The sequence below is a fragment of the Bidens hawaiensis genome, unplaced genomic scaffold, assembly GCF_021521415.1.
Source record: "Bidens hawaiensis isolate Kalapana, Puna unplaced genomic scaffold, B.hawaiensis_p1.1 tig00015748_1, whole genome shotgun sequence".
NCBI classification, from domain to species: domain Eukaryota; kingdom Viridiplantae; phylum Streptophyta; class Magnoliopsida; order Asterales; family Asteraceae; genus Bidens; species Bidens hawaiensis.
In genome coordinates this window covers 69,414-82,599 of record NW_027492404.1, presented here as the reverse complement: position 1 = coordinate 82,599, position 13,186 = coordinate 69,414, and positions in this window count along the sequence as shown.

Genomic DNA, 13,186 nt, shown 5'->3' with positions numbered 1-13,186 from the left:
ATTTTGGTTTTAAATTTGGTACAATAACACGTAATCAGAACCAACTGAACTCGCGTCAACTTACCGCCTCAACACTTGCGACCGACAAAACGCTTGCGTACTGTTGTTCCGGCGCAACACCGGGTAAAACACTAGTTTCTCCTAATTTCTATTTGATATGGATCAGCATACCGCCAAAACCTAGCTCCTTTTTCTTTTGCCATCTTGCTTCTTGGAGTCTTATGTGATAGTCCTTTTAGACATGGTATCTCACTCTTAACATTATATTTGAACAAATGAAAACAAGTTTCCTTTTTAGTCAAGAGGTAAGCCCAAGTGATAGTGGAAAGATAAACTAGTTTTAGGAAAAAGTTTTCGGTACAAAGGAATGGAAGGCAGTATAGAATGACTCAATTTGAAATGAAATAAAACATTTTTGGTTGTCATACTCATTTATAGTGTTTTGTATATTTTGAGAGAATGTTTTTTTTCCTATGTGTTTATGTGGATACTTTTTTAGTTTATAGCCTTATACAATAAAAAGTTCACATAAAGTTAATCGGTTATTAACTATAACCGGTAACTATAACCGGTTACTGATTAAAATTGGTTGCGGTTCCTAAGTGGTTTTTGAGTGAAAAATCCCTAACCTATGTAATCAGTTTAGCTCAGTGAAAATTAACATTATTAACACCAATTGTATTAACCTATAATTAATATTAATTAGTTTCTATGTGAAATCCCTAACCTTCAGTTAGTTGTTTTGATTATGGTTCGGTCTTGATTTCGACTCAGTTAACCTGTTAAGATCTATACCTATGCTAGGAGACACTATAACCTTTCAAAGTTTAAACGAGATAATTAAAAACATGCATTGGACTGTGAACCGTGCTTTTTTTTAATTTGATAATAAGATACGAGTCACTATAGGTTAGGTTTTGGAATTTGTGAAACGTGAATTTCGTTGAGAATATAGCTTCAGACCTATTTGAATAGGCTCGTTTTGATTTACAAGAGCTCGAGCGTTGCTCGTGAGTTGTTTATTATTTAGTAATTAAGTTGTATACACTTTTAATTGTTTTTATGTATTTTGAGAAGGACATTAACTAACCTACGCTTAGTTTGAGTTCGTTTAACTTACATAGAGCTCAAGCTTGGCTCGTTTACTATTTCTTTATTAATTTTTATATATTTGAAAATGTTTTATATATTTTTTTCAATTATATGTTATATATAACATAATATGTATTATTTAGGTATTTTTTATTCAAAAAAATTATACAAATGACAGGCTCTTATAGGCTCACAAGACGGCTCAAGCTCGTTAAGTGAAGCTCAGGCTCGGGCTCGTTTATTAAACGAGCTTACGTTTAGGCTCGAGCTCGTTTAAGTTTCACTCGATCGAGCTTTTTCACAAGCCGATATTGAGCACCTCACGAGCGGCTCGGCTCGTTTACACCCCTACCTTAAACGAACCAAAGATTGGCTCGAGCTCGGCTGTGTAGTCAATAGTGTGAAATTATTACATAGAAGTACAAAAGAGTTAAAACTTAAAAATAAATTTAACAATGAGTGTTGGTGTGTAACTGAGCCGAGCTCGGTCCGTTTGCTATTAAGTATTTAAGTTATGTACACTTTTAATTATTTTTATATATTTTTAGAAAGACCTTAACTAGCCTAAGCTCGGCTCGAGATAGTATGTGGTACCTTAAACGAGCCAGAGCTTGGCTGTGTAGTCAGTAGTGTGAAATTAATACATAGAAGTACAAAAGAGCTACAACTTAAAAATAAATCCGACAATGAGTGTAGGTGTGTATCCGAGAGCTTAGCTCATTTGTTATTTAGTATTTATGCTATATAAGCTTTTAATTATTTTTATATATTTTGAGAATGACCTTAACTAGCCTAACCTCGACTCTAGTTCATATGTAATACTTTAAACGAGTCAAAGCTCGGCTATAGTGTGAAATTAATATAGAAGTACAAAAGATATAAATCTTAATAGAATACTTGCACTTAGACCACATTTTGTAATTATTATATCATTATAATTGTATTGGAATATGATATTTGTATTAATCGCCCTATATAACGGATAAAGTAAATGAGAATGGGGCAATGATAGACATTCCAAAATCCTTTAAAACTTAAAAAATGCACTAGGCTCGTTAAGGCTTGACGGGCCTAAATGATCTTCCCATATAAGACTAAGGCTCTTGCTCGATAACTAAACAAGCTTTATTTGTGTCTCAAGCTAATAAAGCTCAGCTCGTTTTGAATACTCGTATGATCTGTATTTATACGGTAATTATTGTAGGCCCCTCGCCATTGCATACACCCATACATACAATTATAAAATCTGAAGTTACACTTAATGGTTATAAAGTCCCACATTGTAAAACCGTATCCTTTATTATAGGATCATAAGTATAGATATGATATGGGCTAGCTGCCGTGTTAAATCGGCTAGTAACCGGTTTTTTGGGAATTGGTTAGGTTACCAGGTAGAAGCCGGTTACTAACTGATTAACCGGTTTGAATGTACACCAGGAATAATCTCAATTTTGATATTCAAGTAAAATTGTTATGGCCATTAATATTATATTTACATAGATGATCAATTTAAAAAAAATGAATTCTTTTTAGATACATAAGAGATTACAATTGGTAAAAACGATAACTAAGAAAACTTCAATAGCATACAACAGTTTTGAATCGAGGAATGTTACATCAAACCGAGCCAATTTCATATATTTGATACTAATTTATTTTAGTTGTATCAATGCTTAGTTTGTCAAATTTGATTGCAAAATACAATCTTTTTAAAGAGACTCCGGTAACCACAACCCCAGCTACTGGAGGGAATACCGGCAACACAGTTTTTACAAACACTACCCCGGTTACCCAAGCCGGGGCAAGTGAAGTAAATTTTACGAACACTACCCCAGTTACCCAAGCTGGGGCAAGTGCAGTAAATAATCGCCCACTGGGATTCACCGATACCCAGTTTAAAAAACGAACAAGACTCCCCCGCCAAACTCTCGAGGAAGTTAAGGCATGGGCGGAGGCACGACAAAAGGAATTCCAAGCTGAGTTGGACGAACGCTTGCGTTCCATCCAACAGGCCGACGAATTCGAAGAATACTTGGACAATGACTCGGAGGAATCCGACTCCGACGCGAACCCTCGCCATAGGGCAAAAGGGAAGCGTAAGGAAACGGATTCCCAACCGAGAAGGCATTTTGGACAAGCCTTCAAACCAAAAAGCACAGGTGGAAGTCCACGAGACTTCTCCAAAACGTACAGACCGAACGTTGCAAATGCGGGAACGTCCAAATTTGCAAGGGACATTGCGGAAGCAATTGCCCCAAAAAGTGCCAAACAAATGCCCAACATAGGCACTTATGATGGTATGTCTGACCCAGACGACCATTTGAACAGGTTCATAGCAGGGGCAACCGTCAGCAACTGGACGGAACCCACGTGGTGTTACATGTTTCAAATGACGCTGGTGGGGGCTGCTAGGGTTTGGTTTGATCGTTTACCGGTTAACCACATTTACGACTGGGCAGACTTCCAGCAGAAGTTTAGCCAACACTTCAGCCAGCAGCGAAAGTATACCGAGGAGCAATGGACAATCCTCAAATGCATACGGGAAGAAGATGAATCTCTACCAAACTTCATCACTCGCTTCAACTCAAAGAAGTTAAGTTTGGGCAATATCAGCGAGGATCTTGTTCGCGCAGCCTTCATCCAGGGCGCGCAGGACCCAGAGCTTATCCGCACCCTAACGGGTAAAGATGGAATGCCATCCACATGGGATGGCATCATGACAGCAGCTAAACGCTATGCGGAAACGGAGAAGCAACTGGGTAGAGACCTTCCGCAGAGCACAAACCTGTACACCCAGAGGACGAGAGAGGACAACATCCTCACCGCCCGATTGAACAAAAAACGGAAGCAAGGCATTTGGCAGTCAAGGGTAAACTTTGACACCTCATCCGGCTTACAGCATCGATTGGGTGAAAGGGATAATGTAAAGCTGCACCGGAACTCCAGATGGACGCCACTTACCAAAAGCGTCACTGACATATTTGCTACTGAAGAGCTCCCATGGCCAAAGCCTCCAGTAATCCGACATCGTCACGATGCTGATCGGAGCAAGTACTGTGACTATCACAGAACAAAAGGCCACAACACTGAAGAATGCATAGACGTAAAAGACATGGTCGAAACATTCGTCAGAGATGGGACGCTCGCACACCTCGTGGCGAAATAAAAGCTAAGCAGGCAGGTGCGTGTGGAACCATGGCTGGGGTAAACATGAATAAAAAATCAGCTTCAATATGGAGACTACATGCTGCATAAAGAACGAGATCCCGAAACAGGTGCGTGTCGGCTCGATGGCACTCCTGTCCCAACATGGAAGGGAGTTCAATTACACAGTTTGCATGTAATCAATTCCAATTTGTACAGAAAAGGCCAAGAGCCACTTCTAATGGAAATGATTCTCTTTCAAACGTCGAAGCTGATGATTTACATTTATACTTTTGTACACACTAATATGCCGGTTTTCACCGCATAATTACAAAAAACGTCATTGCATGGGAAGGCGGTCCTACCCGCACGAACCCAAAAAGCATGATAAACCTTCACGCAGGTCAGTTGAAGGAGAAAAAAGTTACCATATGAAAGTGCTGGCCTATCCGCATGAATCATTCGAGGGAACTGCACCAACCTATCAACAACCGCGCGTGGGACAGTTCAAAATTCTTAAGAGGAAAAGGTAAACCTATACGCAGGTCAGATATGGGTAAAGTTATGCCATCCTACTAAGTGCAAGTGACGGGTCTACCCGCACAATCACGAAAGAGGAAGCAAAACTTCACACCTATTATCAGCCACGTTCAAAGGTTAACTTATCCTCAACAGGCAAACCTTCACGCAGGTCAGTTGAAGGAGTTCAATTATTCCATTAAATGAAAATGCCGGTCTATCCGCACGAATCATGAAAGGAAGATGAACACTAACCTATCAACAACCGCGCGTCGAACGGTTAAAACTATCCAACACTGGTGACGGCATTCACATTACGTGAAGTCGTTGCATGGGAAGGCGGTCTTACCCGCACGAACCCAATAACGTGGCAAACCTTCACGCAGGTCAGTTGAAGGAGTTCAATTATTCCATTAAATGAAAGTGCCGGTCTATCCGCACGAATCATGAAAGGAAGATGAACACTAACCTATCGACAGCCGCGCGTCGAACGGTTCAAAACAAAATTCTTAAAAAGGTAAGAAAAACCTACACGCAGGTCAGGTATGGGTAAAAGTTTTGCCATCCTACCAAGTGCAAGTGACGGTTCTACCCGCGCTATCACGAAAGAGGAAGCAAAACTTCACACCTATTATCAGCCACGTTCAAAGGTTAACTTATCCACAAAAAGTAAGAAAAACCTACACGCAGGTTAGATAAAAGTTAAAGTTTAGCCATCCTACCAAGTGCAAGTGACGGTTCTACCCGCACAATCACGAAGGAGGAAGCGAAACTTTAACCCACTATCAACCACGTTCGAAGGTTCTTATTCTAAACACTTGAAAAATTGCTATTTTAAACTAAGTATGCAAGTCATAAGTTTATAAAGCAAAGAATCCAATGAAAGGAATAACAATCGTATATTTCAATGATATATTACAACAGTGGCCGGGTAACTACCCGCCTAAAAGAAATCTATACAAAGCTAAGTCTATCCTAGCAGTGGGAAGGGATCTTCAGGATCAGGCTTCAGGGCCACCTCCGCTTGGACCAGCACCGTCAGAGCGCGGCTGCCCAAGGAAAGCCTTAAGGATGTTTAGCCCATCATCAGCAGCAGCAGCTTCGTTCACCTTCTCCACCACTGGATGCGGGAAGGCAGCGTACTGGTTCACAGCTTGGTCATAAGCAGCTTCAGTATTAACATTGAATAAAGGGAAGTTGGAGGGCGGAAAGCCTCTCTCAGCAAACCCTAGACCAAGCAGGAAGCCAGTCTTCTCCCCATCCTCATGAGAAGCGTTGAGGGCTGTGCTCATCGCATCGTCATAAGAGGTCTCCGAAAGGACCCGACGCACAACCTACAAGAGTACAAGTTAGAACATTTTCTAATTACGAGCAGAAAGCGTAAAGAAAAAGTTAAAGATACCTGAGGCAACGCTTCTCGAAGCAGCCATTGGAGGGTAGCTTGACTTTCTTTGTAAGCGCGTTCGGCTCCGCTCTTATCAAGGTTGGCAAGTTGAACTTCCTTGGCGGCAGCCTCTTCGACGCTTTTGAGTTTCCTTTCAGTGCGGTCAAGCACCCCCCTCTGGTCAAGGATCTCCTGCAGCTTCTTGGCATCTTCCATTGCCAAGGCGTCATGAGCATGCTGAAGAGCCTTTAATTTGCATTTAAGCTGCTCATTCTCTTCGCGAAGCGGCTCAGCAACAGCTTCAGCCTTGGCAGCCCTCTCAGTTGAGTTTCGCGCAGTCTCCTTGGCTAGCCGAAGCTGTTCATTCACAGCTTGGGCAGCCTTGGAGCGGGCCTCGAGTCGCGCCTGGACTTCAACCTCGAGGGCCTTGAATGCCTTCTCCTTCTCGGCTGCGGCAGCGGCCAACTGCCGGTTCTCCTCCCGAAGAGCCCGCGCTTCAGATACATCTTTGGCGCGAGCTGCTTTTAACTTGTCGTTTTCACGACAAAGCAGCTCGACGCGGGGCTGCGTCCGGGCCTGGAGAACCCGAAGCTCATTGGTTAGCCTACCCTCCTGGTAGCTAGCCATGGCTTCCCCCAACGCACCATGAGGAGCAGCGTGGCGAGCCCAATCCACGCACTCCACAGGGGTGCGAAGGGTTGTTCCTCGGCGTATGTTCCATCTTGGAACATACACTTCATTGGAATCCGACACTGCAAAAGAAACAAAGGCAGTTAGGAAAAGATGACAAAAATATACAAAGGAAAAAGAACCCTACGTACCTGTAGGGTCAATAACAGGCCGATAGCCGCTAAACCCATCACCTGAACCTAAAGGAAATCCATCCAACAGGTCAGGCAGACGGGAAGGTGGCATAGATCGGCGGGAAGCCCGGCGCGTACCTGATGGTCCGGCCGTCGGTGCCGGTGGCGCAGGTATAGTGGCAGCCGCTGTGGTAGCCATTGTTGGCGTCGCCTCCTCAGCAACAGTAACCGCCGGCTCCGTGAAAGATGCTGTAAAAATTGCACTCACGGCCGGCGGAGACACCTTCTCAGCTGGAACAGCCTTAGGAAGGCTGGAACCAACGGAAGCAGGCGCAGACGCCTGGGTCGACGCCTCGGGAAGGCTGACCGAGCCTTCCCTCATTGGCGGAGGAATACTTGCTCCAACTCCACCCTGGAATGCGTCAACATCCACACCTGCACAAGCAAAAGTGTTAGAAAAATTTATTTGAAACAACAAATCTAGACAAGAATTATGGGGGCACTTACGGGGTTTCTTGAGCTTGAACGTACGGACGAGCGGGGGCGAACCCGATGGAGCCGGCCTCTTGACACCGGTAACCGTCGTCGTCGCTACAGCCTCCGGAGCGGTGGTCTCCTCACCACCGGGCTCCCCCGCCACCTCTGCACTATCTGACTCCGAGTCAGATAGGACTACCGGGTCGGCCGTAGAGGCCACCTTCTCCTTGCCTTTCCCGACGGCAGCCTTTTTCTTCCGCACCAGTGGAGGACCTTCTGCGGATTCCTCAGAAGAAGAAATGTCAACTCCAGCAGCAGGCACAGCATTGAGAGGTTCAGGGTAGAAGATAGGCTTACCTGGCCGTCGGTGGCTCAGGATCTCTTGGCCTGGCGGGTAAACCTCCACGAACCGACCCGCTGTCTGCTCTAAGATGGGCAACTCGTTCTCGTCCAGAGCACGAGTACCCATCCGCGCGGGACCATCTTTCTCCCGCGGGTTCAGGAGCGACTGAAGATCGTTCCCCTCTGAAATCAACAAGAAAGTTAGAAAAAATCGAAGTCAGCAAAATGAAACAAGACGTACCATAAGGGACAGAGTTCGAACCATATTCAAGGACGATCGGAACCTTATCCGCATTCGCCGCCTTCCACACCCGGCTCATCCCCAGCATCACCATCGCCGACTCCGGAAAACGGAAAACCGGGGACTGGACCCGGGATATCTTCGAGAACCATTCCGCCTCCTCGTAGTTGAGGGCGGGAAGGTTCGGAAGCGCCTGGCCATTCTTGAACTTCATGGCGATGGGGATGGCGCGAGCGGATATGAAGAAGAACTCTCTTCTCCACGAGCGAAGACTCCGCTCGGTGGTACAAATCTTTAAACCCTTGATACGGGTTGTAAGAGTGTACCACCCCTGGATGCACCTCCAAGTGTAGAAGGTCATCAGACGGTCAACGAGGGGCTCAAGGCCCAGTATCCGGCACACCCACTCAAAGTGCCGGACCTTGGCAATGGCCATGGGGTGCACCTCTGTCAGGTGCACACCGTGCCTCTCCAGAACACGGTACACAAACTTTGTCAACGGAAACCTAAGGTTTCCGTAGACAAAGAATGCAGCATAAACCCCGATCTTGCCACTAGGGGCATCGTACACAGTATGGTGGGGTTCAGGAAACTCAGGCTCGAGAGACTCGAGCATGAACTTCCTGACGATATACTGGTACAGATCGACAGGAAGAGAGCACTGGCATTCGCCAGCAGTCTTCTGGTCATCAGCATCATGAGAAGGCATAGTGGAAGAAAGATGAAAAGAGATTTCAGGGTAATGCTTTACTGAACAGAAAAATTCACCGGAAATTACTTGAGAAGAAGAGATGAAAGTGAAAAGTGTGAATTGCAAATAACCCTCTCCCCCTTTATATACTAATCGCAATTAATGCGGTGAATTTAATGCGAAGGAGAGAGAAATCGAAGGTGCAATGAAACTATGACACGTGGCAAAAAGCAGACTGGCAACAGCTGTTGACAGGACGTGTGCCAGTAATTTCGCGGCCACGCGCCCGAAAAATCGCGCCCACGCGCCTGAAAAAGCGTCTGGAATGACCATATAATGTCACGTCACCATAACTTCCTGCACGTCCTGACAGTCAGAAGAAACCGTCGCGCGACGTTTCAGAGGTTTGGACTGTTCCTATCTTTCCACCAACCTTTCGAATTTCAAAATTCAAAATTTAAAAAGAAGCGGGAAAATACCCCCTTACCTTGGCAAACAAGTAACCATAAGACGGATGCGGGTACAGTGTTAAGGCAAAACCCTTCACATACCTAGCACCCGCAGGGAATTGAAGCCAAGAAAACCTTGGCGAACAAGTAACCATAAGACGGATGCGGGTACAGTGTAAAGGCAAAACCCTTCACATACCTAGCACCCGCAGGGAATTGAAGCCAAGAAAACCTTGGCGAACAAGTAACCATAAGACGGATGCGGGTACAGTGTTAAGGCAAAACCCTTCACATACCTAGCACCCGCAGGGAATTGAAGCCAAGTACCTCGGCAACCAAGTAACTATAAGACAGGTGCGGGTACAGTGTAAAGGCAAAACCCTTCACATACCTAGCACCCGCAGGGAATTGACGCCAGGAATACCTTGGAAGTAAAGTAACCGTAAGACGAGCGCAGGTACAGTGTTAAGGCAAAACCCTTCACATACCTAGCGCTCCGCTGGGAATTGAAACCAAGAAGGATCTTCTGGGCAATGCTTGCGGAAAAGGAAATAACATCCCCGCATAGCGGGAACGTCGAGAACTACGTTGTTTAAAGCTCCAGGATGGAATTGGTGGTTTTAACATAATTGATCACTATGTTCAAAACTACCAAAACCTCATGGAGAATCCACACAACTGGGACTCAATGCTCCTGACTTGCGAGGAGGTTACAGACCTACCCGCATCATACCCAAAGACCAAGCAGGAAACTCGGGCATTTCTGCAAGTGACAAGGACTTCCCATGGAAAACCTTACAAAACCCTTTTCAAAACCCCTTTTAAGTCCAAAAGTTCACCTCACTTTATTAAACACGCATGAGAAGAACATTGGACTGGGGGGACTTGAAGAGGTAGGTCCCAGCAGAGCCCAGTTGGACCCGCAAGACTCACCTTAAACAGGGACGTCTGCGCAGAGACCAACTGGATCCGCAGGACCAACCATGCTCAGAGAAGTGACGTCCTTACGCGCAGTATGCAAGCTGGTCCCGCAGGAAATGCCTCCCATGGTGAAGGACTCCGCCTGTTCCCGCAGCCTCGGATACAAGCCATGAGTGAAGGCCACCCGCGCAGCATGGCTACACGCACTAGGCACTTAACTCTCCCCAGTGTCACCTGAAGGAATGAGCAAAGGCGGGAGGGGGAAAACTCCCGCCTAAATGAGCCAGTCCGTATGATGGAGGATCTTTTGTGTGATACCTGACGAGGTACAGACAAAAGATCTGACCAAGAATGCGACAGCTCACTGACAGCAGCATGGCAGACAGCACGCCACAGCACTGTGACCAATAGCCGCCGCCTACCCACCAACTCCTGCCATACCACGTGCCTAGCCTGTTGTTGGCAGAAGAGGAAGAGTGCACGACACGCCTGCTCTGTGTCAGCCGCTACCTATCCACCACTCACAGGCAGGGCACGTGCGTAGGTTACATAGATGATCAATTTAAAAAAAATGAATTCTTTTTAGATACATAAGAGATTACAATTGGTAAAAACGATAACTAAGAAAACTTCAATAGCATACAACAGTTTTGAATCGAGGAATGTTACATCAAACCGAGCCAATTTCATATATTTGATACTAATTTATTTTAGTTGTATCAATGCTTAGTTTGTCAAATTTGATTGCAAAATACAATCTTTTTAGAAGTATTTCAACTTTTTAAAGTTATTATTTGTATGTCACTGTTGATGCTTTTTATTAGAACTTTAATTTTAATTATTTTTCTTTTCAAATATATAAATATTGATGGTGCATTCGGCGTGTTTCACTGTTTTGTCACTTTAAGGCCAGACTTATGTGAGCATGGCTCAGTGACATCTATTTGTGGTTTTGTTGTTTTATTCAACTGTAGTAAGCGGTTTTCGAAATCAGATTGTGAGCACATTTACTTGTTACCGTGATTTGTGTTATAGTTGGTTCATAAATATTAAAAACAATATAATTAAGTTTTTATAATGTTAAATAGTCATGGTTGTAAAAAATCATGACTAGGCGCCGATTAATTACCGATTAATCCTGATTCGCAATTCGCTAGCCCCTACCTCACCAGCCGACTAGCAACTACTACAATAGGCACCAACTAAGTTACTTATGCATGATGTTTGTTCATATAATATGAAAGCGAATACATAAAGACTTGTCTGTTTATTGTAACCAAGTTATGCTATGTGTTTTCTTTTAATCTTTCTAACCCTTCAACTAACCACTTTATGCGTTAGTTTTTTCTCTTAAACTAGACATATTTTTTATATTCATTAAAATAAGGTGGCAAACAATCAACCTTCAAATCTAGTATATATATGGAGTGATATGGTAAACGTAAAGGCGGAAAATCATGCAATAATGGTTGTTCATCAAACACAAGTTACCAAAATAAACTAATCTAAATCCAAATCCAAAACTATTGACCGTTGCTATTTATCGACATTTAAGCTAGTTCTGATGGTTAATAATAGTCACTAGCGTAGTAGTAATTATCCTAATTATACACATACCACGGAAGTGCTCCTCCATCACCGTCAAATAAACTAGACACTCAATTCTCCTTCTCCTTGGCAGTCACACAAGCTAGACAATGGCTGCGGTGCTTCCCCTACTTGGACGCCATATAAATAATCAAGTGGCAATGATACTGCCAACTGTGCTCCTTCTCCTTGGCCGCCATAATATTGTCCAACGTAGAAACAAGGGGCGGGCGGTGACTGGCGGAGCATTTCAAGAATGGTGGTAAAGACAAGGCCGACCCCACAGGTGGCCAGCCATGCTCATAAGTTTTTCATGCAGCAAGCTGCAGCACTAGAGAAAGAGGATAATAATATGAAGGTAAGGAAGAAGAGGTGGAGCATTCATGACATAACCACAACGGATGATGAGGTGGTGATGCATGCACCACCGACATCAAAAACATCCTCACCCTCTGAATTAAGTGGCGGGCAGTTTTGTGGCAGCCAAGAAAGAGGAGCACAATCATCAACCGACACCACCTTGGTGGTGCATACACAACCGACACCGCCTGCAGCCACTAGTTTCTATGATCATGGCAAAGGTAAAGAAGTGCTAGCTGAAGTAACAACATATTATTATCATAAAATTTTGACACCGCCCCCCCCCCCCCCCCCCATGAAATTTTGACACCGCCCCCATTAACGGAACTACTAAAGGATCACAGTGAAAAGAGAATAAAAAGTTATAAATTTTAGAGTTTTCAACGAAACCTTAGAGCTCTGCAACTATTATGTGAAGGTAGAAGATGAAGAAGAAAGAAGTGGTGGAAGATGAAGAAGAAAGAAGTGAAAAATAGTTTGACTCGTATAACTTTCAAGTAATTAGCTACTTTATTAAATACAACACTTATAGTTTATATAATTAGCCGTTAAAAGTTTCAATTCATTTACATTATTTCATATAAAAAAGTATTTTTAAAAAAAACTACAACCAATTCATATGATGGTTCATCCAATCATTTTCATCAATTATCATAAACACTTTGACCGATATGAGCTTTACAAGATGAAACAAATGTAATAGTTGGAGGGAAGGCCAACCAGAGTCAACATTCGGGTAGCGAGTAAAAAGTGGCAACTATTTATACGGGCCATAGTTGGTTGACCCGAAACATTAAAAACTTGTATTTTGATTCATGCAAAGAACTAATTTGTACATACATTAGGGTTTTTCGTGTTTAAATGCGCGCGGGCTGATTGCTAGTTTAAATATAAGAGTTTTGACTGCACTGTACACAACCTATACATATATATTTTTAACATGTTACTCAAATTTACCCGACCCATTCAACCAGAAACCCGAACAACCCGATCTTATTTGGGTCGGTTTTTGGGTCAATCTGAGCTCAAACCCGAAGAACACGCCTGCCCATAAACAAAACTGATTAACCCAACAACGTTTCGTTCATGCAAATTGTTATTTAGTTCATGAAGAAGAAACAATTAAAGACTTACAAACAATATAATTTATAATAAAAAGAGTTAACATACGTAATA